Consider the following 4,834-nt stretch of genomic DNA (forward strand, 5'->3'; position numbering starts at 1 on the left):
CTCCCCCACCCCCCCACACAGCCCCAGCATAGCCCAAGGTGGCTCCCTGAGAGCAGGTACTGTGGTTCAGGTTCCTGGATGAGGGTTAATCTATCTGTGGCTCAAGGTTTCCCTTTTCTCTTGGCAGACTTTGCAGTTGGAAGTGAAGGCTCCCCAACAAGGAAGTAATTAAATAAGTCAGACAATACGGCCTGTTTTTGAAATCCCATGGGTTTACCAGGATTGGAAGTACCAATTTGGGCATTAACCCTATAAATTGTTTGATACTGTATGCTGCTGAAACAAGGGAAGGAAACCAATAAAAATCTTTTTCTTCGGTTCTTACTTCTCTATTGACCCCTGCAATAGCCCCCTCAAACAATCTATGCATCACTTTTGGATTAATTTCTGCTCTCATGTCCCTCCACTGCTCCCAGATTCTGATCTTCATCTCTATCTAGAGCAGTGGTTCTCAACTGTCCTAATCTGCGACCCTTTAATACAGTTCCTCATGTTGTGGTGACCCCCAACCATAAAATTATTTTCGGTGCTACTTCATAACTGTAATTTTGCTACTGTTATGAATCGTAATGTAATATCTGATATGCAGGATGTATTTTCATTGTTACAAATTGAACATAATTAAAGCACAGTGATTAATCACAAAAACAATATGTAATTATATATGTGTTTTCCGATGGTCTTAGGTGACCCCTGTGAAAGGGTCGTTCGACCCCCAAAGGTGTCGTGACCCACAGGTTGAGAACCGCTGATCTAGAGCCAATATCAAATTGCTTTTAGCAGCGGCAGACTAGGTAATCCAGACCAACTCTCCTTCTGAAAACAGCTTAAAAAAACATAAATCCCTTCCTCCCCTCCCCCAACATCAAAATGCTAATAGGATAGTGAAGGAATTAGCAAACCCAAAATCTAGAAGACAGAAATCTAGCAAGGCGAGCATGGTTTGTGGGGCTGCTTTTGCCCAAGGGGCATTGGCTGAGATAAAGAGGAGGCTGAGAAATAAGCTTTGCTTTTGAAAATTGTAAGTGACTAGAGGTCAAAAAGTTGGAATCTACAGCTTACTTTCCTTTTCACAGTAGAGGCCCTGGCAAATTCCTTGGCACTCAGAGCTGGGGCCCTGCAAGAGAGTCAACCAGAAGGAAACTGCTCTCCCAGGGGCTGCAGTGCGGCTGAGGCACGTGGGTGGCCGAAGAGTCTGAGGCTTTGGCTTTGGGTTGAACTAATGTTGGAATGCTTGTATCCCTAGGTGCCTGGCAGAGCAAGTGAATCCTGTCCGGAAGAACTTACTCTCCAAGGTCTCAAATGATTTCTACAGATTATTTTAACAGAACATCCTACACACAATAAAAAGTAACCAAGCAAATGAAGAATGACATGGAGCCCACGCTTCAGGGGCACAGGCAGTGAGTGGGGCTGCCAGCTCTGTCTTTGACCTCCCAACTCCCGTTCGTAAGATCTCTGCTGCAGCTATGGGATCCATTCACTGTCCCTGACTGTTCATTTATTAATGTAGTGCCTTCTCTTGGGAGGCCTTGGCCAGTCTTCAGGCAATTGCTGTCTCTTCCACAATGATGTCTCCCCTACCTCCTCTGGCCACCAAGCTTCTAGACTCTGGGAACCATTTTGAGAACCACTGCTCTAGTCCAACCTCTTTTCTTCCAGTTGAACAAGGACCTAGAGCAGTGATAGCGAACCTATTTTTTTTGGTTGATTTTTCTTTGTTAAATGGCATTTAAGTATATAAAATAAAAAACAAAAATATACATCTTTGTTTTACTATGGTTGCAAACATCAAAAAATTTCTAGATGTGACACGGCACCAGAATTAAGTTAGGGTTTTTCAAAATGCTGACACTCCGAGCTCAAAAGGTTCGCCATCACTGACCTAGAGCCTTGATGGACTGATTCAAGATCAGATTTATTATGTACTGTTTGTAATGTGATTTCTTTGGAGGATAAATTAATTTTATTTTTTCTAGAATATAGGTTCTTGAAGGACAAGGATCATGTCTTTAATAACTTTTGTATCTCCCATTGTTTATCACAATGCTTTACATGAAGAAAAAACTAAACAACTATTTTTTAAAGAAATAAGTTACCATGGAAAGCCATTTAGTATTTGTGAGTGGTTTTGTCATCTGTTAAAATGATTGAAACAACATCTGCTCTAACTTAGTTCATTAGGTTGCTGAGGGGCTCATGGGCTAATGGATATGATAGAGCTTGGGTTATGTAATATGTTATAAAGAATTAGTTAAAGCAATAAGCATGATGATCAAGCAATCATTGTGTATTTACAACATGAAGAATATTAAACTATCAATGATTAGAGATGAACAAGAATCAAAATTCGCCCTGGCCAGGGTGGCTCAATTGGTTGGGTGTCGTCATGCACACTGAAGGGTTGCTGGTTCGATTCCTGGTTGGGGCACATGCCCGGGTTGCGGGCTCTATGCCCAGTGGGGGATATGCAGGAGGCAGCCCATTGATGTCTTGCTCTCACATCAATGGACTTCTCTCTCTCTCCCTCTCCCTTCCTCTCTCACTAAAAACCAATGAAAAATCTTTAAGAAAATATTTAAAATTCATTGTCTGAGCCCTCAAGTATTTGACACCAGGATTCAAGCCATCCATTCACTCACTCATGCAATGTTTATGACTTGCATTGTGTCAGAAATAGAACAGTTTCTTCCATACCTAGCTGGGGGTGCAGATAAAGGTGGCAAGTGATATAACAGAGATATTTGTAGAGTGCTAAAAGAGCACAAGGGGGAGATACCTGACATGGAAAGCGAGGTATTAGGAGGCTTTCCTAGAAGAGGTGACCACTAAAATGAGTCTTGAAAGACAGGTAACAGAAGAAAAAGGCTATTTCAGGAAGATGGGACAGCAGATGCAAAGGCCCAGAGTTTCCAAGAGCAAGTCTCCTTAGGAAATTTTTCGTGGTTTTATGCAGATGTGAAGGCCTGTTGACCTCTGGGCTGTTACGTGGGTACCAGAGTAATGATGGCCTTGTGAGACCTAGGAGCCACACTAAGAAGCATGAGTGCTCCTCTTTCCAGGGGACTATGTGGACCATCCGGTCCAGCACTTCTCAACCCTGAGCCTGAGTCAGATCTTGTGGAGGGCTTGTTAAAAGACAGATTGCTGTCCCATCACTGAGTTTCTGATCAGGTAGGTCTAGGTCTAGGGTGACCTGATCATTTTCTTTTCTTCTTTTTTTTTTTTAAAATATATTTTATTGATTTTTTACAGAGAGGAAGGGAGAGAGATAGAGAGTTAGAAACATCGAGGAGAGAGAAACATCGATCAGCTGCCTCCTGCACATTCCCTACTGGAGATGTGCCCACATGTCCTTGACCGGAATCAAACCCAGGACCTTTCAGTCTGCAGGCCGATGCTCTATCCACTGAGCCAAACCGGTTACGGCCATTTGCTTTTCTGACAAGTTTCCAGGTGATGCTGATGTTTCTGATCTGGGAACCATTTGAGAACCATGGCTCTAGTCCAACCTCTTTTCTTCCAGTTGAACAAGCTGGGACTTGGATGGGACGTGAAGTAACAAGGTCACACAGCTAAGTGAGGTGAAGTAACCAAATGACCAGCACTGTCACCCTCTCCTCCCTCTCACAGCAGAGTTCTCCCACTCCTGGGCCTTCAGTAGCCTTCCCTCCTTCCCTCCCCCTTAATGGTCATCCTCTCTCATGTTCCAATTTCAACCACCGATAAGGGAAAGGAATTGGTTGTCCCAATTTACATTAAAATTCACTTTTAAAGGAAGTCCCTAAGGAGGGCATTTTTAAAAATTCTCACTTGAGGATATGTTTATTGATTTTTCTTTTAGAGAGAGAGAGAGACAGACAGAGACAGAGACAGACAGAGAAACATTGATGTGAGAGAGAAACAATCGGTTGCCTCCTATACACGTCCTGATCAGGGACCAAACTTGCAACCTAGGTATGTGCTCTGACTGGGAATCGAACCCGCAACCTTTTTGGTGCACGAGACAATGCCCCTACCAACCAAGCCACCTGGCTGGGCTATGTTTTAACTTAAGCGAGTGCATCTTTATTAGCAGCTTTGCAGGCAAGCACCCTGGAAGGTGGCTCCTGACACACCGTGGGTACTACTCGATCTCTGTCCAGAGAGACATCTTGCTCCATGTAGTGGGGGCACAAAGATGGATCAGATGCAGTCCCTATGCCCACAGCTTACTGAGACAAGCCCTACACTACAGACGGATAATATAACAGTGCACATCTCAAGTGCAGGCTTAGTACCAGAGCTTAGCAGAGGAGAGGTACGGAGATCCTGGAGAACTTCATGGAAGATGAGCCGGAGGAGAAGACATTCCAGACTGCAGGGGAAGCAAAGGAGATGAGGGGAAAACTTTAGGGATGGATAGAGGGTGTCAAGTCAGGTTCTTGTGGGGCAGGGGGTTAGCTAAGCCTGGACGGTCAATGGGACAGACTGGAATTTCTGGAATTCCATACTAAGCTCTTTATCCTGCTTGCCAGTTGTTTTTCATAGTTTTCTTCTGAAATATTCTAAACAAGAGCCGGTTGGAATTTCAAGGGGCAACTGCAAGCAAGACATTTCATGGAAGTTCATGTGATTTTTGCATGCTATTCAATAATGTTTCCATGTATATCTATACTAATAAAAGGGTAATATGCTAATTAGACTGGGCGACTGGATATCTCCTGGACGTCTGACTTCTTTCCAGACAGTTAGGGGGCAACCAGGCCGGCAGGGTGGCAGCTGGAGGGCAGCCAGGCCGGCAGGGGGGTAGTTGGGGGGCGGCCAGGCAGGCAGGCAGGCGAGTGGTTAGGAG

The 4,834-nt window shown here is 44.3% G+C and overlaps 1 protein-coding gene across 4 annotated transcripts in view; it reads right to left on the reverse strand.

Moving 5' to 3' along the window:
• Positions 1–2,512: 2,512 nt before the first annotated feature.
• SLC14A1 (solute carrier family 14 (urea transporter), member 1 (Kidd blood group)) overlaps positions 2,513–4,834 on the reverse strand; it is a 46,101-nt gene continuing 43,779 nt past the window's right edge. For all 4 annotated transcript variants that reach the window (XM_015565544.1, XM_015565543.1, XM_015565545.1 and 1 more), the window contains one exon: positions 2,513–2,541. The gene's annotated coding sequence lies outside the window, so the exon portion shown is untranslated. The remainder of the gene's footprint in view (positions 2,542–4,834) is intronic.

The sequence above is a fragment of the Myotis davidii genome, unplaced genomic scaffold, assembly GCF_000327345.1.
Source record: "Myotis davidii unplaced genomic scaffold, ASM32734v1 scaffold259, whole genome shotgun sequence".
Taxonomy (NCBI): domain Eukaryota; kingdom Metazoa; phylum Chordata; class Mammalia; order Chiroptera; family Vespertilionidae; genus Myotis; species Myotis davidii.